The sequence below is a fragment of the Sciurus vulgaris genome, assembly GCF_902686455.1.
Source record: "Sciurus vulgaris genome assembly, chromosome: 8".
NCBI lineage: Eukaryota > Metazoa > Chordata > Mammalia > Rodentia > Sciuridae > Sciurus > Sciurus vulgaris.
This window is the reverse complement of record NC_136468.1, coordinates 73,531,839-73,557,993: the sequence shown is the minus strand read 5'-3', so window position 1 is coordinate 73,557,993 and position 26,155 is coordinate 73,531,839. Positions and strand designations below refer to the sequence as shown.

At 33.1% G+C, this 26,155-nt stretch overlaps 1 protein-coding gene and 1 long non-coding RNA gene across 4 annotated transcripts in view; both read left to right on the top strand.

Moving 5' to 3' along the window:
- The window catches only part of IMMP2L (inner mitochondrial membrane peptidase subunit 2), a 906,633-nt gene that overhangs the window by 109,669 nt on the left and 770,809 nt on the right, over positions 1–26,155 (top strand). The window lies entirely within an intron of this gene.
- LOC306667094 overlaps positions 14,535–26,155 on the top strand; it is a 28,069-nt gene continuing 16,448 nt past the window's right edge. The window contains exon 1 of the long non-coding RNA XR_013765446.1: positions 14,535–15,092. This is a non-coding gene — a long non-coding RNA (uncharacterized lncRNA). The remainder of the gene's footprint in view (positions 15,093–26,155) is intronic.

The following is a 26,155-nucleotide window of genomic DNA, read 5'->3' as shown; positions in this document are numbered from 1 at the left end:
ACCTGTCTACAGTTACCACCTGATTAACCCCTATCAGGTGATTAATTCACTGAGTAGGTTAAGGCTGTCATTACTCACTCATTTTACTTTCTTTCATTGTCTTACACATGAGCTTTTGGGGAACAACTCATATCTCAATAACATTCTCAATAACAACTCAATAACATTCAACCCCTGACGCTCAAAAGCTTATGCCTACCTTACAATACAAAATACAGTTAGTGTGTTTTCAAGAGTCCCTATGGTCTTACTAGTTCAAGCACTGCCCCAAAATCCAAGTCCAAAGTCTCCTGTGAGACTCAAGGCAAACCTGCCGTTTAAGCCCCTGTAAAAATAAAAAGCAAGTTATATGTATATGATATAAAAGCAAAGAGTAAACATTTCCATTTCAAAAGGAAGAAGGGGGCATAGATAAAAGAATTTGATCAAAACAAGACCAAAATCCAGCCTGGCAAATAAGTTCTGGTCTTTCCATGTCCAGCTTCTGGTACACATGGCATAGTGATGTTCTCTCCAAAGGACTTATACAGCTACACGCCTGTCTGTGGCTTTGCAGGTTGCAGCCCATGTGGCCTCTCTGTTGACTTGTCTCTACTTGTTTCCTGCAGCTTTTCTTGGCAGACATTCCATGGTACTGGCATTTCTTAATCTTGAGGGGTCTCCAGTGCTGCTTTGGCTTCCTTCACACATTTCCACACATTGTCTTCTCAAGGGCTACCCACAGGGACTCTAACCCTGTTGCACTTTGCCTGGCCTCCCAGGCTTGCCTTTGAAATCTTGGTGGAAGCCTCCATGACCCCCTAACTCCAGCAAGCTTCTTTTGTATTTTGGAGTATATTGTGTTAAGGCAGATTGTTTGGATGTGAATTCCTAAATACTAATTCTTTTGTTTTTCTAGGAGTATATTCACATTAGAATAGAACTTAGGGAAGATTTGACTTGATCTTTATTCAATTTATGATTAGACATTCTACAAAGGTTTTGATTTGAAAAAAAAAAGCAAAAAAAGAAATAGCCCTAATATCTCAAAGAGAAGCTACACTACCTCTTTATGAAATATGGAACCAGAGCAAGCAAAGCATGACAATTTACTTTCTTAATTTCTGTCTTGGAAATCTTTGATCAAAACTTATTTCTAGTAACCCAAAAGATACAGTAGTTCTTTGGTTAATCTTCAACAAAGGCAAATCATTTTCTTCCATTTGTCCCATTATATTTTTATGAACCCACCCACCCTCTTAATTGATCTACTGATTTTATGGACCTCCCACCCAAGTATCAGACTTAAAAACTGTATTCATGGGCTCTTCATGTGTAGATTATGCCAACCACAGATTTGAAACTATTTAAAAAAAATTGCATCTGTACTGAACGTCTGCAGACTTTTTTTTGTCATTATTACTTAAAGGATGTGTATAACAACTATTTACATTGTATTGAATACTTTAAGTATCTAGAGATGATTTAAAATATATAGGAGGATGTCTGTAGGCTATATGCAAATAGTACACCATTTTATATAAAGGACATGTACAACAGTAAATTTGGCATCTACTGGGTGGTCGGTAGCATCTTGGAACCAATCTCTTCTTCAGTTGAATTCTGTATAACTAAACATTAAACTGGCTGGAAAGAACCTTTGTGATCTTCCATTCTGCGAAATTTTCTACTTATTTTGGATGACTGTTAGGCTTACATTGTCTTAGATTAATAGGAATAAATAAAGTACTTGTATATGAGAAGGCAGAGCCACTAAGCATGTGGCAAAATGACTTGCTTTTGAGTACAGAAGTTTCCTTTTTCTTTGGCTAGTAAAATCTTGAGCAAGTCCAAAGTTACTTAGTGGTGAGTATCAGCATAGCGTGAATTATATTTACTTTCTAGGTTTATCTGAGTTTTGTTATCTCACAAAATAGCTATAAATTCTCGCCATATACACAGAACTGCTGGCTGTGTAATAGTGATTACTGAGATGGAACACTTTTGTCCTCCATAAAGTCAAATTTAATAATGTCTACTATTTATTTAATTGCTGAGGCAAAAGAGAAAACAACAAAAATATTCATGAGCTGTAATGTATTCTTATTTTGTATACCCAGTGTCCAGGATAATACTTGGTTATACTACTTGAAAGAAGCTTATTTTTTAAAAATAATTTTTAAAAATCTCACTATTTTTCTAAGTGATTGCTGTTATTTGTTAAGTAAGGATTTTGTCCTTAAGGATGGAGTATCTGGTAACTTAAGGAAGGTTTGGTGCAAAGAACAAGAGTTTTATCTACAATTATTTACCTTTTTTTAAGTTAGCAGCAAAAAATACTCTTGGAATTATAGTTATTTATAAACTCAAATGATGAAAAGAATATTGGAGAAGGATCTTTTCCTTTCATTAAAAATTCGTAAATTTTTGTGTTTTCATTTTTCCTATCAGGAAAGGAAGAATAATATTTCAGTTTTTGTCATTTTTAGATTCCATTCTAATAGTTTTTGGACATGTGTCGTTCAGCTTATCCAGGAAGCATATTGCAGAAATTTTGAAAATATTACATACATTTATTTCCACATTTTGTTATTAATTTTCAATATCCTTATTTTAAGTATTCTCCATTTGTTTCTGGTTTTCTTTTTCAGGGCTTTGTAATTTTATGTGTTAAATTCAGACCACAAATAGAGTGGCTCAAATGCTTTCCCTTCTGATTGTTTTGTATACGTGTGGCAATAGTCACAAGGGCAATTACATTAGGATCATTGTTATCCAGGAACTGAATCCATCCCTCCAGTTTTAGTCCTAAGATTCTACACCTGATTTGATTCTGGTTCAGAGTATTTCCTAAAACACTATGTTGCCCTTCTGCTGTGAATTTGATTCTTGGGTCTGCATTTCTCAAAGTGCAAGCTGATATGTCCAATAAAAAACTTATGAAATTATTTTGCCACATGATAAATGTTTTGGAAAAAATCAAAGGTATCCCTCGGAAGGTATCATTTCTCTGAAATTCTATTGCCTTTGAAAGGCAGCATTTAGCTGTTGGAGTCTCAATTTAAGAAACACAGGCTGTTTCATCTGGGTTGGAGGTCAATTAGATGTGAGTCTTTAAATCCGTTACTTAATTCTTCTGTGCTATTGTGAAAGGATGATGTTTCATAAATATGGAATCAGGGATGCTATGTTGATTTTTTTTCAAGCCAATGTTCAGAGCTTTTATTTCATAATGGGCAGGTATTATCCTGCTGTTCAATTCAGGAACCATGCCTCGCACCAGCTGTGTTTGTGAGTGCCTACACTTCCCTAGTCTGTGTGTGGGGAGCCTGCTCTTTCAGTTCAGGCTGCTTTGTGAAGCAGGCTTTATACTTTTCACTGAGGCCTTGCTTCTTTTGATGACAGGTGAAACACTGGTGAAGGGAGAGTTTTTAAAAGGAATAGTTTAATTGTTTCAGGAAACAGAAGAAGGGACCCTGTTTGAGTATGTAGTCTAATAAAGAGAGAGATGATTCTATGCTTCTGTTTGTTATTTTAAGGTGCCTTTGTGGGGGCGCAATCTATGCTATGAAAAATGTTCACCAAATATTGAATGCTTATGATTGAGAACTTTTTATGTCCCTAACTGTGACCTTATTAAAAGTAAGCTTGGAGAACTGTCAGTTCCCATTTTGGCTTTTAGTTTCATTTAAAACATCAGTGAGTGTTTAAGCAAAGTAATTTTCAGTTTCTTTAAGGTAGTTAAGAGTTTTGTAGTTGAGTATCCTGATTTTTAGTCTATTGTATGTTTTCTTAAGATTCTTAGCTTGACTTACCAGCTTTGAGAAGGCTACCTCATATTGTTTTACCATATAAATTAAACATGTGAAACACTTCACAATAGTGAGTGCCTATCCTTTTCTTAGGCCACGATACCTATAAGAAGTTGTCAATCCTTACCTCAGAAATAATTTATGAATAGGTACCTATATACACTCTCACAGGTACAACCAACCCCTCCCCACAACTCTGTGTCTGTCTCTTTCATACTTATACATGCCGTTGTGAGTGTTTACCCATATCAGCATGCATCCCTTTTCTTACAGTTAATAGAGGTTCACAAACCTTCTGAAGTTCATGGGCAACTCCCAAATTAAGAACATTTGTGAGTGATACTGAGTAAAAAGAGGAACAGAAAAGATGACATGCTTTTTTCTTTGATAGAAAGCATTACCAGCCTCTCTGAATATTTGTTCATCATCTGCTGTATATGAATGTATCTACCTGTGCTACCGTCCATTCATACGTTTTGTCAGATGTTTTCTGTTTGTCAAAATGTCTCAAAGATTTTATTTATATACTCTGCCCCCGCTTTTAACTGCACTGCTTCTAAATACTTATGGAAAATGAAAGAATGATTCATGGAAACTATGACAGTGTTTAAACAGAGAATATGTACAGATTTGCTTGTGGTTGTATAATAATATGCATTAAAGCATTTACAGATTTGTGAAGATGGTATACTCGTTTCATCTGTGGCTTAACTTATCTTAGGCTCATTTTATACTTGGAAAAGTCTTCCTTTGAACTTTTTGTACTCTTCTAGTTTTAATATAAAGCATATTGTCAGGAAAGTAGAATAGGATTTTCTTGGGTGAAAATAAAGCTGTTACACATCTGGCTATTTCTTCAGAAAGGTACTCTATCAAAGTTTTTTTAAAAAAGTTTTTAATGTAGATTTTATTCCTTTTACAAAAACTATTTTCCTTCTTTTTTTTTGAATTGACAGATTTGTTTATTTTACATACAAATCATCTTGTAAAAGTGTTTTAGGACTGTAGAGATTTACCTAAGTATTTTTAGTCATTCAAAATTTTTTATATCAAATTGTTTTTTCTAGCCCTTTAGTATTTTAACAAATTACTATTGAAACCTCTATTTCTTTTGAAATTTTCAGTATTCATTTTCTTCTCCCTGTATCTTTCTCTTTTAGATATGAAACAAAATCTATTTTGCTTTAGATAAGTAAGGCAGAACCACTTATTTATGAAATAAGGTTCTAATTGCCCTATCATTTTCTCTAAGATTGAAATACAAGAAAGGGAACAAAGAAGGAAATCACTCTTAGAATATTACAAAAAATAAAAATAAATAAAAAAGCAACATGAAAGTTCGAATGCACAGTCTGCTGACAGGATGTAGCCAATGAGGAGTGCAGCCTGAGTGTTGGTGCTACACATTGTGCATTCCTATCAGGAGCATTGCTGCCGATCACGAAGGAGGAAAAAGTAAAAGTCAGAACTAGTAGCACTCAGGTTTTAAAGTGAGCGTTCTAGCAAAATAAGGTGCATATCTACATCTTAGAAAATCAACATATTTTATGGGAAGAAAATATCAGTATTATGAACTTGACTAATAGAGCTCTGTATTTGCCCTTTTGACATTCAAGATGAACTATTTTGGGCTGGGGAGCTAGCTCAGCTGGTAGAGTGCTTGGCTCGCAAGCACAAGGCCCTGAGTTCGATCCCCAGTACCGCAAAAAAACAAAAGATGAACTATTTTTAAATATTTATGACACATGGGGCTAGATTTATAGTTTAATAAGTATTCAAGTATTCTTAATATCAAGAATATTTCTTTTATTTTTGCATGATGAAAACTATACAAAGATTCATAAGCTGACCAGTAGTCAAGATCATTTTGCAAGGTTGGTCCCAAATTTACAGACTGTTCTGACATTGCACAGAAATACTCCCTTCTGTTTATAATTCATCGAATTGAATCACTGAATTGCAATCTCAAAGTCATAACTTCAGTTTTTCCAATTTTAATGTGAATACAGTTTTAAGTTAAATAGTAATAGTCATTATGTATACAAATGATATCAGATTTTCTTTTTAATTTTTTGTTATTCTTAGAAGTATTTTTTCTCAAATCTCTGAATGCTTTTTTCATAATTTACTGTTTTGTCTTAAGTACCTTAATATTACTTTTCCTAATTGATTTTTTTTCAGAGTCTTTCAGAACAAAACATCTCATTCCGTAGAATCATTTGAAAGTACTGATAGTAGATGGTTTGAGACAAATTACAAAGCATCTTGAGTCTGAACCCCTGGCCCAACTCAGTTGCTGAGAATTTTTTTAGAGGATCATTTGAGGTGAAGGTCCAGTGATATTTCTATTCTCAGTCACTAACAGATAAATGATAAAAGAGTTCTAAGGTCTTTGCTAGTGAACTCTGTAAAGAGTGCTAGTCTTGGGTGAGCAGTGAAGTAAGGAGTTTGGATCTGAAAGGGAGCGAAATGAAAAACTATTGTGACATTGAGGTGGTCTGTAATGCAATGAGACTAAGAGTTAAGACTTTGTAGCTACACTCAAAAAATAAGATGAATTCTGGCTTACCTCAGCTTCTGACCCAGATTAAAAAGCATGTCTCCAATTGCATAGATAGGTACACAGGCAAATATTTTGATCATTAATTACTATTTATTAAACACCAAAGCACTGATTGCGTTTAGTCTTTTTTTTTAAATCAAGAATGTATATAAGCATGCAAACTATATAGTCTCTCTCTATATGTGTGTATGCGTATATAATATATGTGTGTGTATATATATATATATGTATATATGTAGTATATATAGCCACATGTTGCAGATAACAAAAATGGCATGTTCCAATAAATCTGCATACTAGAATTTTGGTTAGATTGTTTAGAAAAACAAACTACTCGTCAAAGAAAATGGAATCACTCACATACTTGAAAAAGAAAGTTATAAAATATTAAAAATATCTAAGTAGATTGTAGACAATTTAGACTACATTTTTTTTCTTTTTTTGCAGTACTGGGGTACTGGGGATCAAACTCAGGGCCTTGTGCTTGCGAGGCAAGCACTCTACCAGCTGAGCTATTTCCCCAGCCCCTAGACTACATTTTAATGTTTATCCTTTGTGCATTTATATGGGTTAGGTTGGTATAGGAAAGATTTGCATTTTTAATTGCTACCTGGTCTGGGGAACTTGTCTAAGCTCCTAGTATTCACTCTTAGGATTTTAAGGCTATAGAGCATTGTTTCCCAAAGTGAATTGCAGGTAAAACTTATCATGAAAACAAAAAAAACAAAACAAAGTAATTTATTAAGAAGTAATAAAATCAAAAGTGAACATATCTTTAATGATTGAAAATGGCATATATGAAACTTAGGTTCAGTGGTGAACAGCAGACACTTAGATTATATGGATGATTAAAAAGACAGTGAATCTTTTAGCAGTATATAAGATGGTAAAAGGAGGAATCAAATTTGTGTGTTTATTTCAGATATTTTGACATATTTATGAAGCAGCTGTCATAAATATGTTACTTTTTAGTAGTAAAATAAAGTTTATATATCACAGGCTTACTTATAATCCTTTATGCAGCCTGAAATGAACTTTCTGCTCCCTTTTTCCCATCTGACAAAAATCTTACTTACTCTTTATGGTCCAGAAATTGCTTAGCCTGCCAGATTCCTGTAGCAATTAATATATATTATACTGTATTACAATTAAGTTGTCTTTCTTCTGTAGAACTTAGAGACTTCTGCTACATAGAAGGTAAATGTTTGATAAGTATAATAGAATGAATGAAGGAATGGATGAATACATTGTTTAAAAGAAGGAAGATTTTTTTAACAGTCTTAATAATTTGGATCAGTTTTTCTAAATGCCTGAAATAAAGAAGGAGAAAACTACAATCATGGTTTCAAATCTTTGGAAACACTTACTAATTTATCTTACTCATTGCATTTAAAAATGAAGAGGATTATGAGGAAGTGACTTTTAAAATTTGTACACATTATGGAAAATTTTTTTATAATGAAAAATTTTAAGAATACAGAGAAGCTGAAAGACTTTTTCTGTGAATACCACTCATATGTTACCATTTTTCTTTTATATAACTATCTATCGATTAATCCATGAGGTCATCTTCTTTATTTATGATGCAAGACAAATTAAACTGAAAGGACTTCCCCTTCCCCGCTTAATGCCTTCATTATTTGTATCACTGACTAGAGTTCAATAATAGCTTAGTTTTTTTTTCTTTTGAGCTGAAATTTAAATACAATGGCATGCATAAATCTTAAGTGAGATCACTTGAGTTTCAACCTATGCATGTACTGGGCAACTGAAAGCCAGTCAAGATACAGAACTTACTATCACCGCAGAAGCTCTCTCAGGTCCCTTCCTACTCAACCTCTGCTCCACACCTTGCAGGCAATCACTGTTCTGATTTTTTTCTTTTACTATATATTAGTTTTGCCAAAATGTGACATCTTTAAGAATAAGGTATGTAAATGTTTATAAGAAAAACATACAGTCAAAGAATTGCTAAGCAAAATGAATAACTGAAGAGACAATTGGAAAATCTGAGAGGACAATTGAATGAAAATGACTGAATGAAATGACTAATGACATGTAGATAGGGGGATGCCACAAGTAACTCATGGCTAGCATGTCTTTAAGCTTTGTAATTGCTGTATTGTCATCAGAATATGTAAATCTAAAAATCACTTGGTAAAGATTTTTACCTGGTGCTCAGCAGAAGTGATACAATTTTGTGACCCAGACAAACACATATTTTTCAAAGGTCATAAGTCAAAATATGGTGATAGTTTCAAATGTTTTGCTTTAGAGGTGGAATTACTTAATTTTTAGTCTTAAAATGATCTAGTATGCCATGTTAACAATATATAAAGAGTTTTAATTAATGTACATGAAGACAAATCTTTTGGAACATGAAATTACTTTATTAATGTTTTAAAATACAAATGTAATGGATCCCACTTGTTATTCAGATACCTTGTGATATATACATCACATACTATGTTTCAATATTTTTAGATTTTGAAACTTAATTATTGCTTTAAAATTTTTTTATTCTTTTTAGATATACATGACAGAGTCTATTTTTGACATATTATACATACATGGAGCATAACTTATTCTAATTAGGATCCTATTCTTGTGGTTGTACATGATGTGGAGTTACACTGGTTGTGTATTCATATTTAAGAATAGGAAAGTTCGGTCGAATTCATTCTGTCTTTCCTTTTCCAATCTCCCCATCCCTTCCATTCATTTCTCTTTGTTGAATCCAATGAACTTCTATTCTCCCCATCCCCACTGTCTCCTTATTGTGTGTTAGCATCCATATATCAAAGAGAACACTCAGCCTTTTCTTTTTGGAAATGATTTATTTTACTTAGCATGATAGTCTCCAGTTCCATCCATTTACCAGCAAATGCCATAATTTCATTCTTCTTTATGACTGAGTAATATTCCATTGTGTGTGTGTGTGTGTGTGTGTGTGTGTGTGTGTGTGTGTGTGAGAGAGAGAGAGAGAGAGAGAGAGAGAGAGAGAGAGAGAGAGAGAGAGAGAGAGATTTTCTTTATTCATTCATTTGTTGAAAGGCACCTAGGTTTGTTCTGTAGCTTTGCTATTGTGAATTGAGCTGCTACTATAAGCATTGATGTGGCTGCATCATTGTGGTGTGCTGATTTTAAGTCCTTTGGGTATATACTGAGGAGTGGAATAACTGGGTCAAATGGTGGTTCCATTCCAAGTTTTCTGAGTAATCTCCATACTGCTTTCCATAGTGGTTGCACCAGTTTGCAGTTCCATCAGCAATATATGAGTAAACTTTTTTCCCACATCCTCACCAACTTTTACTGTTACTCGTATTTTTGATAATTGCCATTCTGACTGAAGTGAGAAGGAATCATGGTGTAGTTTTAGTTTGCATTTCTCTAATTATTAGGGATGTTGAATATTTTTTCATACATTTTTTGACCATTTTTATTTCTTCTTCCCTGATGTTCCTGTTTAGTTCCTTTGCCCATTTTTTGATTGGGTTACTTGTTTTTGTGGTGTTAAGTTTTTCAAGATCTTTGTATATCCTGGAGATTAATGCTCTATCTGAGGTGCAGGTGGCCAAGATTTTCTCCCATTCTCTATGCTCTTTCTTCACATTTTTGATTATTTCCTTTTTTGTGAAGAAGCTTTTCAGTTTATTGATTTTTGATTTTACTTCTCTTACTTTAGAAGTCTTGTTGAGAAAGTCAGCTCCTAAGCTGACATGGTGGAAAGTTGGGCCTACATTTGCTAGAAGGCACAAGGTCTCTGGCTTAATGCCTAGGTTCTTGATCCACTTGAGTTGAGTTTTGTGCAGGGTGAGAGATAGGGGTTGAATTTTATTTTGCTAAATATGAATTTCCAGTTTTCCCAGCACCATTTGTTGAAGAGTTTCTTTTTTCTCCATTGCATATTTATGGCATCTTTGTCTAATATGAGATAACTGTATTTATGTGGATTTGTCTCTGTGTCTTCTATTCTGTATCATTGTTTTCCTGTCTGTTTTTGGGTCAGTACCATGCTGTTTTTGTTACTATAGCTCTGTAGTATAATTTAAATTGTTATTGTGTTGCCTCCTGCTTCACTTTTCTTGCTGAAGATTACTTTCTCTAGTCTAGGCCTCTTATTTTTCCAAATGAATTTCATGACTGCTTTTTCTTTTTCTGTGAAGAATGTCATCGGAATTTTAATAGGAATTTCATTAAATCTGTGTAACAGATTGGTAGTATGGCCATTTTGACACTATTAATTCTGACTCCAAGAACACAGGAGATCTTTCCATCTTCTGAGGTCTTCTATTTCTTTCCTTAGTATTCTTTAGTTTTCATTGTAGAGGTCTTTTGCCTTTTTTATTAGATTGATTCCCAAATATTTTATTTTTTGAGGCTATTGTGAATGGATTAATTTTTCTAATTTCTCTTTCAGCTGATTCCCCTTTGGTTTATAGGAATACATTTGTGAGTTTTATAAGTTTTGTTGTGGAGTCTTTTTGGGTCTTCTTAATACAGAATCATGTCAGCAAATAGGGATAGTTTGAGCCCTTTTTCTATTTGTATTCCTTTAATTTCTTTCTTTTATCTAATTGCTGTAGCAAGGTTTTCAAGGACATGTTGAATAGGAGTGGTGTAAGAGGACATCCGTGTCATGTTCCAGTTTTTAGCAGGAATGCTTTCAATTCTTCATTTAGAATGATGTTGGCCTTGTGTTTAGCATATGTAGCTTTTACAATATTGAGGTATGTTCCTACTATCCCTAGTTTTTCTAGTGTTTTGAACATGAATGAATGCTGAATTTTGTCAAATGCTTTTTCTGCATCTATTGAGATAATCATGTGATTCTTTTTTAATATTCATATTTTAGTTATTGATGGATCTTTATTTTATTTGTTTATATGTACTGCTGAGAATCAAACCCAGTGCCTCACACATGCTAGGCAAGCACTCTACCACAGAGCCAAAACCCCAGCCCCTCATGTGATTCTTGTTCTGTGTTGCTATGTTTCCATTCTGAACTTGAGTCCCCTATACAATCTAAAATATAGCATGGTGCAGTCTGGACACTGGCCCTTGCCATTATGAATTCTTTGGAGTTTCTAACCTATCTATCTACTTATAGCCCAAAACTGAGTATTAACTGATTACCCATTAAACCATAAATCACTACCCTCTCCCACCCATTGGTACTCACTGTTCCCTTTTGTGTCTCTCTCAATACTACAATAGTATTTGGATGACAGTGGTAAATAATTGCCTTGCTCCCAGTCCTCTTAGGTAAGAAATCTATTCCTTTCTTTTTTATCTTTAGTAAATATATCTGTTAGGGCTGAATCAGAGAAACAAAACTATTAGAATATGTATATTCCAAGTCTAAAATTTGGTTATTTTAGAAGACTTCTCATTTTATATTTTTTGATTTTTTTCCTTCTTGGTTGCCAATATATTGCTCATATATTCAATAACATTATTCTACAGTTAGAAGAAGCAGCAAGTGAAAACACTTCATTATAAGTGTGCCTAGGCAGTCATATAAATGTAATCCATTTTAAGCTTTAGCCATTTATGTGAAATTAGGCATTTCATTTGATTTCTACCTATGGCTGTGGCTTTCAGAAATTTGACATACAATTTATTTGATGCAATTTCAGGCTAAGAATATTCTTGCTGTATGATAATAAGATATTATGTTATTGAAGTATTGTTTACTGAGGTGTAAAGGATATGAAATGAAATATAAATAAAATGTAACAGGTAATAATATTTGCATAAGTAGCATTTAGCTACTGTGCATTTTTATATTTATATTGTTTGTGCATTTTTATAATACAAAAAAGTGGTTTCAGAAATGTTGGTGTCATTTAGAATATTCTCTTAATTGTAATTAGATGACTGGCATTTTTTGCTTTTTATTTGCTCAAGTGAATTGGTATTGCCAGGCCAACATTTGTTTCAATATGTTGTTTACTCAAGGAAAAGCCTTGTTGGTTTGAATAGCCATAACTGTAAATGCATTAAGAACTTCACTGGTATTAGCAATACAAAGCTCAACGGCACTCAATGCAAACTAATTATGAGGAATGACATTCATATCAGTGCTAAATGTGATCTTTTTGTCCCGAAGGTTGAAGATATAACAAATAGGTCCAGAGTGAGAAGAAAGAATGTATTTCCAATTAACCCCTTTTAAGTTCCAGTATGCAATGACAAGGATGTGACTGAGTAATTCTCGTTGTAACACATATGGAATGAAAGAAATGAAAACATAGAGATTATTAATTAATAAATACATAGTTTAATGAAGACACTACTGAGAATCAGGGGCAGATCAAGAGATAGAGACCTGAAACTTAGACCATTTAGGGTGAGTCCTCTGTAATGTAAAAATACAAATTACAAATACAAATTTATATCCAAGAGTAAGTATATACTTAGAATAAGAAAAGAAATCACAACTGATTGCAAATTTCAATGAAGATGTTGAATGACATTATATCACAGTGTTTAGAATATAGTATTTTAACATGGCCAATCACACCATTAAACTTCTTTATCTACACGATGTATAATGGTGATTGCCTCTCCATATAGCAATGCTTTTATAACTTTCTATAAAGAGTTTAGAAGATAAATTGGTCTTCCCTGAGAATATCATGCCAAGTGAGATAAGCCAATCTCAAAAAACTAAAGGATGAATGTTCTCGCTGATAAGCCGATGAGGACATATAATGGGGGTAGGAGGGGTTAGCGTTAGGGTTAGGGTTAGGTTTAGGGTTAGGGATAAGGAGGGTGGTAAGAATGGAGGAAGGAAGGACTGTATAGAGGGAAAAGAGGGGTGGGGGGGAAGGGAAAAAAATAACAGAATGAATCAAACAACATTGCCCTATGTAAATTCATGATTTTTAATTTAAAAAAATTAAAAAAAATAAAAAGCTAAAAAAAATTGGTCTTCCCTGTAGCATGGTAATAAATTAGTTTTCATTATTGAAATTGAAATCTATAAAACATGCAACTTCACAAAGACATACTCAGTTCTTGAAATATTGCTTATAGGTGTGTCCTACAAACACAAGGTTTCTGAGAATTTCTGTTTCATGTGAGTCTCATCTTTTTAAAAATGAAATGTATAGTATAATTATGATTGTATATGCATTCTCAATTTCCTAATAAGAGTGAACTTCTGATTTGACTAGGCATTGATTAAAAACTTAACTTTCATCTGCTCTTATTGTTTTATGTTTCCTGACTGTAAGAATTTCCCACAGATTAGATTCTGACTGCGAACATTTCAGACTTTGATTCTTTTCCACTTATTGCATACCTCAAGTTCTGACTGCCTTTAGAGACATTTACATCTCCATAGTCTAACTCTGTAGCTTCATATCATGACTCCATGTCAGTTAGCAGTGGGAAAAAGGTATAGTCCAAAATTAATTCCTGTACTGGAACAGATAGCAGTAATTAACTACACTTGGAAATGACTGAGAACCATTGCCTATATAGCCTAGTAAATCCAAACTGTATGTTATACCAATTCAACTTCCCCTTTTCTTAATCCCCAAGTTGCTTGCTGTGACTCCCATCACCTCACACATGAGGGAGGAGAAGTGGGAATGGAAAGAAAAAGGTATTTTATTCTTAAAATATCTCATTTTTGCAATTTTTTCTAAAATACATAATCATGTAGAGGCACTGCTAAGGCTCCTCCTGGGTTCTGAAGGGGTTTTCCAAAATGAGGAGCCTTGAAGCTTAAGCTTCATTACGAGTTTGATGATAAATCTACCTCTGCCAAACAAGTGCTGCTTCTGCAATGATGGATGTCTCTAATATCTGTGCTGTCCAATATGGTAGCTACTTGCTTTATACAACTGTTGAATGCCTGAAATGTGGTTAATGCAACTGAGGAACTGAATCTTTGATTTGGTGTAATTTACGCTGCTATCAATTTAAATAGATGCATGTAGTTAATGGCTGCTGTTTGGATGGTGATTTAACATCTAATTTATCAACATATTTATGTAAAATTAATACTTTATTCTAGTAAAGACATATATCTGTTTCTGCTTAACTTTTGATTTCATTGAGATATTAGACTCTTCATTGCAACCTAAATTTTGCATCGTATATGATTTGTTTTTTGTCTATAAGCAAAGTAAGTGATTCTCCTAATTATGGAAAGTATTATGCTGACAGAGCTTTCTACATTAAACTAAGGAAAAAAAAAAAACTTTAAAGTGTTTCCTTGGTTGACATAACTGACTTCTTGTTGCAAATAATCTTGAGTTAATTTTACTGAAAAATCTTAAATTATGAGTTAAAATGTTTTTTTCAAAACAGGTTAAAATCTTTTCTTGAAATATTAACTTTAACTTTTCTCTTAGGAATTTTAATGAGTCCAAGGACAAAAGGAAAGTGGATTATTTAGTTGACATACTAAATATTTTATTTGACTACTTACCCATATACCATATTTCACTGCATATTTGCTGCCACTGCATTAATGTATATTCATGTGTATTCTATGTTTCCTAATCTTGCACAAACAGTTTAGTAATAAATGATTTTTTGGGGAGTAGGTGCTAGGGATTTAACCCAGCGGTGCTTAACCATTGAGCCACATCCCCAGCCCTTTTTATCTTTTATTTTGAGACAGGGTCTTGCAAAGCTGCTCAGGGGTTCACTAAGTTGCTGAGTCTGGTTTTGAACTTAAGATCCTCCTGTCTCAGCCTCCTAAGCTGCTGGGACTACAAGTGAGTGCCACCACCATGCCTGGCTAGTAATGAATGATTTTTAACACAATTTTTTTTTTAAGCATCACATAATTGGCAGCACTCCACTTATTTGTAAAAATATTTGCCATAAAATTTGCAATGATTTGTGGTGAATTACAATAGTTTGCTAATCCTAGTGGTCCAAACCAGATTTCAAATTTTAGACTAAATTTTTATCTTGTTATGTCATGGTATTTCATGGTCACTCATGGAACAAAAAGAAATCACACATATTATTTAGTACAATTATTGTATACCATGGTGTATCATTAATATAATTTTCTGAAAGACTGTGTATTTTATTCATTATATGCCTAGTATTGGGTAGAAAATTTTCAGTATTGTTAATGCAGTGAACAGGTGGCCTTTCAAACAATGTGTTGTTTCATTGTGTACTTTAAGGGACCAGTAAAGAATTTTCTGTTGTTTGCTTTTTTTTTTTTTTTTTTTGGGTACTATTAAAGCCAGGTATGCTTAACCATTAAGCCACATCCCCAACCCTTTTTGAGACAGAGTCTTGCTAAGTTGCTTAGGGCCTGGATAAATTGCTGAGGCTAGCCTCAAATTTCTCATCCTCCTGCCTCAGCCTCCCAAGTTGCTGGGATATTTGCTGCTGCTGTTTATTTACATAGTTAATTGTTGACAAAGCTGGAACTAGATATTCTCTGTACAGCTACACGATATAATTAACATTTAACTGGATTGGATTAATGTTTTTAATTGGGATGAAATTCACATAATATAGTTAAGCCATTTAAAAGAGTATGATTTGGTGGCAGTTAGAACATGAACAATGTTGCCTCACTTCTATCTAGTTCTAAAACCTTTCCATTATCTCAGAAGAGGATTCTAGACCCCATGAGCAGTCACTATCTGTTTCCCTTCCCCTAAGCCCTGGAAACCACCTATCTGTTTTCTGTCTGTCTGGATTCACTTGTTCTGAACGTTTCATATAACTGAAACAATACAGTGTGAGGCCTTTTGTGTCTGGCTTCTTTTACTTAACATGTTTTTGAGGTTCATCCACATTTTAGCATGTATCAGTACTTCGTTCCCGCTCATTAAGTTTTTATGCTCTCTTGTGTACTAAACATCATATATGAACTTCCATTTATTTGTCTTTAATGTTAGTAAGATAGTCCAGTACAAATACTCTAAATTTTGTCTGATTAATCCTTGAAGTAAAATAATGGAAGAAAAATAAAACTTAGTATCTATGAGGCTTACATATCAGTATTTTTAAACTATAAAAAACAAATAGAAAATCAAATATGTCTTTACCTTTTTAGTCATAAAAACAAAGTCATGAAACTCTTTGGATCTTAAATGTTCAATATTTTCTTCCATTTCAATTATTTTACATTTTTAAATGATGAACCTCATTTACCAGTATTTTAATTCTGTGATACAAGATGTGTCACTCAATGGTATAGAGGATTTTTGTCTTTAATGTTGGTTGACTAGGCTGGATCTCATTTTTTCCCCCTGATCTAGAGATAAGAATGTAGAAAAATATGAACATTGACTCTGCTTTTGAAAGTTTTCTAGAAATCTATTCAGAAAGTCAGGACTCATGTCATGTTTCTTTTGAAAATTTAAAAATTTTTGTTTTCTCCTCTTTTTGGGGGGGACTAACGCTTGTATATGTTAAATTTAAAAAATCTATCACTTAGTAATAATTTGCAAAATCTTAAGTAGAATTTTAAACATTGTTTCCTGATTTGTTCTTATATTTTATTCTCTGTTGTATGATTCTTTAAATAGGCTATGATTTTCATATATGCTAGTTGTAATTTGACTTTTCAAAATTCAAATGCCAACTAAATGCAAAATAATTTACATTTTTATGATTATGAAATTCAGTTCAGTTTTCAAAATTCCTTGAATCCTCAAATGTCTTTTTGAAAAATTTAAATTGTTGACTTTGAGGTAACAGACTATTATTAGTTTTGTATTGCTGTGTAACAAGTTACCACAAATTTAGTAGCTTAAAACAACATTAATTAATTATCTCACAGTTGTTGTGGATCAGGGGTCTGGGTTGGGCATAACTGGATTATGTGTTCCAGGTCCTGCAGGCCAAAATCAAGGTTTTGGCTGGGCTGCAGTCTCATGTGGGATTTCATGGGATCCTCTTTCATGTTCATGTTTTTTTTTTTCATTATTCTATTTCTTAAAGTTGTATGATTGCATTTTCTTGTTTGCTTTTGTATAGAGACTATTTTCAGTTGCTCAAGTCCCTCTTCCTTAGCTCCTTACTCTATGGCCCCCCATACTAGGCGCACGTCTTAAGAGACCAACAGAAAAAAATATTTTGCTGGAGCTTTGAGGCTCTTTCTTTAAGAGCCTAGTCCCTTGTAAGGTCTTGCCTGATTAGCCCAGAATAATCTTTATTTTAACAAACTCAAGGACACCTGCTTTGGGACCCTAATTACATGTGTAATTTCTTTGTTATATAATGGGATCTGATAATGGTAGTGAAGTTTATTCTATTTTATAGTCCTGCCCTCACTTCAAAGGAAGGGGTATAGAGTACGCACCAGGATACCTTCATAGAATTCTGCTTACCACACAGAAATTATGTGAACATTTGAATTTGGGTTTTTTTTTTTTTTCTTCTACCACACACAACCATCGATCTTATTCCTTCATTATTTTTCAAAAACTTATTTTTCACATGGCTTTTATACTTATGATTGTGTGTCCCAAATTTTAAGTTTTTTTTTTAAATATTTATTTATTTATTTATTTTTAGTACCAAGGATTGAACCCAGGGATGCTTAAGTTTTTTTATTTGTTTGTTTTGGGCTCTGGGGATCAAACCCAGCACCTTTCATATGCTAAGCATGTTGTTTTGGTCAGCTTTAGTATAGCTGTGACCAGAAGACCTGACAAGAACAATTTTAGAGGAGGAAAAGTTTATTTGGAGCTCAAAGTTTCAGAGGTCTCAGTTGAACTGCTGGCTCCATTCCTCAGGATCCAAGGTGAGGCAGAACATCATGGTGGAAGGGTTGGCCCAGAAAAGAAGCTCAGGACTTCCTATCAGGAAGCAGAGAGAGAGAGCTCAGCTCATAAAATATATACCCCAAAGGCACACCCCCAGAGAACCACCTCCTCCAGTCACACCCTACCTGCCTACAGTTACCATCCAGTTAATCCCTATGGGAAGATTAATGCACCCATTAGGTTAAACCCAATCATTTCACCTCTGAACTTTCTTTCGTTGTTTCATATATGACATGTTGTCGGCCATAATACATGTGCTCTACCACTGAGCTATTCCCCCAGCCTCCCAAGTTGTATTTTTTAGAATGATTTTTCATTTGATTTTGGGTAACATTTTCCTCCCTTTTTATTGCCTGTCCTAAACTTAAAAAAAAAAAAAAAAAAAAGACAGTGTTAGTATTTACATTGTTCAGATAAATTTCAGCCATCCCAGCCATGGTAAACTACAATGTGTTTTTCAATTTCTTTTGTCCATGAGGCTCTTTCTGAGTTCCCCATCTCTGTAGTTTACATCTGGCAGTCTTAGAAATCACCTGAATTACTTTGCTTTTCCTAATAATACAGGTCTGTCCTTTCTTTGTCCAATATCTGCAAAACTTTTTTATATTTTCCCCACTTTTCTAATTCATTACCTATTTGGGATGGCAGTTCTATAGCAGATCAGTATAGTTATTTTTAACCCTTAAATTCATTGTAATGAATATACTTGCTTTAATCTTGAACATGGAATTTAGTTAATCTTCAGAGTAAGCCATATGTTATTGTATATTTGTGTCAGGAATTGCATAGATTCTTTGTATAAGACAGTAAGATGTTATATCAAACTCTTTAAGAAGAAAGCCAAACAAACTGTTAAGTTTTTCACAAAAGTTCAGATGCACTTTAGGTCATTTTAAATTTTTTGTCTGTGTTTTTGTATACCATTCATTCATTGAAAACATATACAGTTTTTCTTTAAAATATTTGGATCCAAAACATACCCATGCTGTTTTTTTTTTAACTTTTTGATATAATTTATTTATTTATTTATTTAATTTTTTTAAGTTTTAAAATTTGTTCTGATTAGTTATACATGACAGTGGAATGCATTTTGACACATTGTACAGAAGTGAAGCACAGCTTCTCCTTCCTGTGGCTGAACATGGTGCCAAGTCTCACCAATAGTGTAATGGGTCTTACCATAGTGCATGTTGAATTATGAGAGCGGCTCATTGTTATATGTTACCCAGGGGGACTATTTAATGTGCTCGGATACATAGACTTTCAGAGTTTCAGCTGTGGTCTGATATCCGTACTGAATCATAAATTTATTATTGATGCATTGCTTTATAGGTAGATACTTTTGAGATTTAAGGGTAGGAATTAATTTTCTATTGTGGAATGGTTTTTTCAACTTTAAATGAATGCCTTAAATAAACACATTATTAATGTGTATAGCCAACACACACATAAAAAGTTGTTTAATTATTAGCTTGGAACATAAATTAATTATAAAGTTTCTTAATAAAATATTAGAGGAAACTTACTGAAGAATATTTCTATATAAAAGCAATTTAACTGACAGAAGCTTGTCATCACTTAGAAACATTTATTCTCAGTTATAAATGGAATATTTTTTAGCACCTATTTTATTCTAGCTTTGCATCAATATATCATCTAGACAGAAAGTGCTGATGTAGGTTTTTCAGTCCTAGACTGCAAAGGTATTGAAGGTGAATGTGATTTTAGTTACACATTCACTTTCCTTCACTGTCTGTGCATTGTGTTTTATTAGACTGCTTAAGATACATTGTGGTCAAATATTATAGGCTTGCTGATCATTTATATGCCTTAGGGTTTTTTTTTTGTTAAATATTAACTACATACTAGTGGTTCATTTATCATGTCTTTTATTTAATACTCTCTAAATTTGAGAGTGTTTTATTGGGAGATACACAAGAACTTAGTGTTGCCAAGTTTTCCATTCACATTGGTTTACTGCCATGTGAAATTTACTACTAAACTTTCATATGAAAAAGATAAAACACACTGTCATCTTCTTTTGTTCCATTGTGCTCTTCAGTGGTAAGAGAAATGTTATGCCTACAATTTTGTGATATGATGCAGCAGAAAAATAGAGCGACTCAGTATTTGTATGTATGTTTATGCATGATTCTTGCATTTGATTCATTGTACACAAATGGAGTACATCATTTCGTTTCTATGGTTGTGCATGATGTAGATTCATACTGAATCTTAAAATGCATTAGAACATGGGCTTAAAGACCCAGCTCTTTGGCCTCAATTCGAATAGTTCTGCAATTCTGTTTCCACTCCAGCGATTCCTGTGGCCAAAGCCTGTGGTACAACTATAATGTGGTTCTGTTTCTTCCTCTACCTACACTGCTTCATTCATTCCTGTTGAGATGTTCTGAGAGCTTTTCCCAACATGCGTGCAAATCTTGAGTCTTATAATCTATTTTCCATGGAATCCACTATAGCACTGTTATAGAGAGAGTGACTACAAAAGGCCTCTATTTTGAAATAATGTTTGAGCGGAGACCTGAGTCAAAATTAGGAAGTAAGCCAACTAGATATCTGGGGGAAGAATTTTCCAGATAGAACAGCAAGAGCAATGATTCAAGGCAGAACTATACTTAACAGTAGAGAGATGTATGGAGAGATCAGAATCAGGAGGAGGATAGTGAATATAACAAAGGCACATATCCTACCAGTCCTTTGTAATATTTTCAGTAATGTAGTTCTATGATCATTTTAGATGCTTTGTAAAAATAGAATGTAAGGAACCTAGGGCACAAAATAGGGGTCCAGTAAATAGTGTTGGTGAAAAATGGTTGTGGCTTGCGTTAGGGTGGCAGCAGGTAGGAAGTGGCCAGGATTCTGGATTATTTTGAGAATATTTTTTGATGGTTGGGATAGAGACTCAGATTAAGAGTCAAGGAAGATTCTATAATTTTTGGCTTAATTAATTGGATAAATGGGAATGTATATAGGAGTAGGTGGGCGTGGTAGAAATAGAATTTTTATTTTTCAGATATGTTAAATTTTTATCTATTAGACATCTAAGAATAGATTTTGAGAAGAGGGAATGCAAGTCTAGATCAGGACTGAAAATAGTATCTTGGAAGTTGTCAAAATATAAATTATATTAAAGCTATGCATCTAAGAGACATCCCTTAGACAGGAATTGGCAAACCTTTTCTGTGAAGCTCAGAAACATTGTAAGTAGTTTTGTTATTGTTGTAATTACTCATCTCTGACCTTATATTGTCGTAGAACCTGTAGACAATTAAGCAAATGGGTATGGCTGTGTTTCCAGTAAAACCTTATTTATAAAAATTTATAGGTACTTAGCTGGATTTGTCCTATAGTCAATAGTTTACTGACCTCTAACCTTGACAGTGAGTAAAAAGAGGAGACCTAAACCCTAGTGGGTCCTAAGGTCCTCTTAACACTTCGAGGTTTGAAGTATGGGAGAATGGAGACATGAATATGAGAAGGGACATTCAGTGAGACAGGATAGAAACTCAGAGAATGTGGAGAGATTCCCATTTATGGTTCCCCACTTCACCTTTGTTTTTAAGTGGACAAATGATTCATGTAAGAGGCTAAATAGGTAATATTCTAATTTCCTGTGGTCTTAGACATACTATTTTTCTGATAATATACTTTAATAATCATTCTCTAGAATTTATTGTATCATATCAAATTTTCTTAGTCATTTGAGTGTAAAGTTCTAATCACAATTTTTAGTATATTCTTTCAAGTGGTATTTTTAAATTTTTTGTATAATCTAATGTGTGTGGGCTCTTTATTAAAATGCTATTATAATTGCAGATTTCTGTTCCTGAATATTTAACTGGTCTTTATGTTGGAGGATCTATATACCTAGAAACAATGAAAGTAGAACAGAGTTCAGAGATGAAAGATATATCCTGTAAGTTTGAGCAATGCTATTTCTTGAAACTTTGAAATCTTTGTAAAAGAATGTCATTGCACATTTTCTATTAAGTAACTAAGAATGAGATGGATATGTACATACATGTGAAACTCACTAAACCATCTTTGGTAAAAGAAATTTCACAGATTAGTAATGTTATAACTCAGAAAGATGATTGATTATAAAGTATCAGAAATTTTGGTCAAATTTGTATTTAATTTGTGGAATTCTAGTTCTAGCAATGTATACCTGGTGTAATTTTTATTTTTTGATATGACTACAAGTCAGATGTAAAGAGAAACAGGAACTATGGAATTTCTTTAGATATGTATTTTTCTTTACTTTTGGGAGTTCAGACGTTAGAAGCAGTTTTGAATTTTTCTATTGCTTACTGACAGATATTATGTATCAAGAACTCACATTATTGTAGGTCACTGAATTAATTTAAGAAATACCAATTGACATCATTCCTTTAGGGAATTGTGGGCTGCTCTTTGATATTATTGTCTTTGTCAAATGTGAAAATTTAGAATATATTTTAGTGTAGAGGGATTTTAAGAATGAAGTAATGTCCTCTTCAAATTTAAGTTTTTTCAAATGGATGAGAAGTGGAGTTGATAGACTTTCTAAAATAGTTTTCTTTCCAAAATAGTTAAACGCTTGCATTTGCCACATACTATTGTATGTAGTTGCTTATTCCTGAATGGAAAAGAGTTCCAAAAAGCATTTCAAAATCTTAAGAGTTATGTTATGTTCCTAAGTCATTTGTTATTTGTGAGAAAAGGTAGCCATAACTAGTATTCTTATGTGCCTATTATATTTGAATGTATTTATATTCTGTCAAATATAATGTGTTTTAGATGAGATCAATAGGAAATAAAATCTTTCATCATCATTACTATAGCAGCTGGGCAAACCCTTTTTGCTAAAAGGCTCTCAGTAATTCCACTAAACAATGGTGGTGAGCATTTTTAATTATATCATTCTGTACCTGATTCCTTGGTATGCCAGTTATCTTCTTGGGTAATTTACATTCTTTGTCTGAAGGATTTTAGCAAAAAAATTGACAAGTATGAATTTATGGGGCAATTTATTTTCTAGTCATGTAGATAACATACCATGAGGTAGGGCAGTATTAAATATGATTGATTAGTCAGACCTTTGTGATAAAACTTCTTGTATGTTGTGCTTCCACTGATATTAGTTAATTATTTTATGTATTATATGTAATAAGTGTTGTTTCATGTATGCCCCTTACAATAACATATAGGATAAAAATATACTTTTCAAAAGATTTCAAATTGGCATGCCCAAATAATTTATAGTTTGTTATGATGGCAATTTTGTATTTATAATTCAAACTACCTTTTTAATCAGGGATCCCAGTTTAACTAATATTACTAATAGTAATACAAAGGAAGGGGACCCCATTCTTAGCTTTACTTAGCCATCTGCAGGATGTAATTTTGGAGTAGCTGATTAACTTTGGCCTGTGTTTTTTCATGTGTAAAAAGAAAATTTGGACTCCATTATTTTATTGATCATCTTTAAGTAACTTGTATAACTTTAATACTTAGTATTCATTACTTGATATACTAAATATTATAGGAAGTATAAAATAAATGATGAAGAATTTTAAGGTAGTTGGTATGAAAAAAGCAAGACCAATTTAAAATGATATGATTTACAACCTGAATACTGCATACTATAAGGAAGTGTGGATTTGAATCATCTGGGAGGACTTTCTGGAGAGAATGGTGCTTGAGTTCGGCTGAAAATGGTTTGGATAGGAGGGAGAGGATTGCAATGCAAGAATGACCATAGAAAGTACAGGCAAAAGTAGATTTAAATAAATGTAACATATATGTGGAACTCATTGGGACACTAATAGATAGCAGGTTTTAATATGTAGATATGAAGTTTCTTGAATGCTCTCTTGAGCTCCTATTTGATTTTGTGGTAACTGCAGGCTTTTAAAGTTTCCAAGGAAAAGGGTGATTCCATTTCATTATGAGGGTAACCTATAGAAACAAATAAGCCTATTTGATATTGGGGACCAGGAATAAATAGCCAGGTGGTATGTTTCATAGACAGTTTCAGAACAGCAGGCTTTTGCTTAGTGTTGATTTTTCATTCATAGGCTGTGTACAAGGTGATTGAATGAATGATTGGCTTCTGAATTTATTACCATTATATTTTTTAACCATGAATATATAACACAGGAGAAAATTTCCTGGAGAATTTTTTTCTGGGATTCTGTACACTAATTTAATATTTACTGCTATGGAATATCAGAGGTTCTTATGCTGGTTTAACTTTAAATCTGTGATATTCAAAATTCTGTGGCTTAATAAAGCATCTCATGTTATTTTTCCACTGATCTTGTGTATAGCTATCCAATATATATTTAACCACATGAATTGCTTGAAATGATCATGATGTGAATAACATTTTTGTCATTCAGTCTTCACATATAGTTGAGGAACCTCAGTGGTTTATCACCAGTCAGAGTCCATACTTCCACAAGTGCTAAAAGAATTATGATTTATGTGTAAGAACCACTCTATTCTGCTTTGTTAGTTAAGCACAGGTCTCTCTATCTTACCAAAATGTACATTCCGTAGAGGCAGAGAATTGATTTAATGTGAGTTTGTTCCTCCAGAATATTTATTACATGTTGATAGTCAAAATATTTGAGTTAAAATACTCTTTAGTGTTTATGTATAAATATTCACTAAAAATTGGAATTGTGTTTTATTTTGTAGACTTCTTTTTAACTCATTTTAACTTGATGAATTATATTTGAAACAATAGGCTTAATTTTTAATATTTATTAGTGAGATTAAGATATCTCAGCACCTGTCATCAGATTCTGAAATATTCAAAACAAATATCTTAGTCCCAAAAGAGATTATTATAAAAATTCATGGAAGTATTCAAAACATTTAGACTAGAGTAAAAAAATGGGAAAAACCCCAAACCTTTCCTAATCAGAATATATTGGAGAAGGACTCATCAGTTTAATCTCCCCCTTCTTTTTCCCTTCAATGTGATCGAAAAATCATTTCTGTTGGTTTTTATGGAAATAATGGAAGTTGTAAAATTGAAAAACATTAATTATAAGAACCTTTGTAACAGAGACATTTGAATTTTTTTATTTTTATTTTTTCCTTTTTTAGCTTTGTGAAGATTTTAATTGACAAAAATTATATGGAATACAACATGATTTTTTGATGCATGCATCTGTTATGAAATGGTTAAACCAAGCTAATTAACATATCCACAAATTTATTTTTGTTGTGTGTGTTGAGAACTTTTAAGGTCTACTTGCTTAGCAAATTTTGAGTAGATAATATATTGTTACTAACTATAATCAATAATACTATACAACCCAACTTCAGAATTTTTTCTTCCTATCTGACCAAAACTCTTTTGATTTTAGAGTAGAAATGTGCTCTCATCCCATATGCTTTTCCAAAGGTGAGTCTTTTGGATAAGCAGGATAGGCCAATAGTCCCCTCCTCAGTCTCTGTGCCTAATGTCCCACATCATTATTTTCTTCCAGTTAAGCCCTGCAGAATATCTGAATGCAAATTTAGCACAGGGAAGGGACATTAAAAGATGCTATCATTCAGACTACACAAACAGGATTGATCACATGGAAATGCCCTAATGAGAAAAAGATAGGGACACTTTAAATAGACAATAGGTTACTTAGAAATGCCAAGAAAGTCTGGAAGAACTAAATGGTGGGAACAGAGAAATATCACCAAGTAGGAGGTACAGTGGCAGGGTGTGTAAGATTAGGTTCTGGAATTAGCAGACTTATCCTCATAGCATTTTGGGCTTGAATAGACTTAATAGATTGTCTTTCACTATTCAAAAATCATGTTTTTGAAGAGTATTTATCTTTGTTTTTTAATCTTATTTATTTAGAAACATGATAATATGGATGATATAGGAGTTAGAATTTTTTGAGTACTTACTGTATGTTATATTTAGTGCTGACAGGGTGGCATTTTGTGTATGCAGAGGCTAAGCAAAACAAAATGTTGCAAAGGCAGTAGGATATGATGGTAGGATTTTAAAAGTAAAA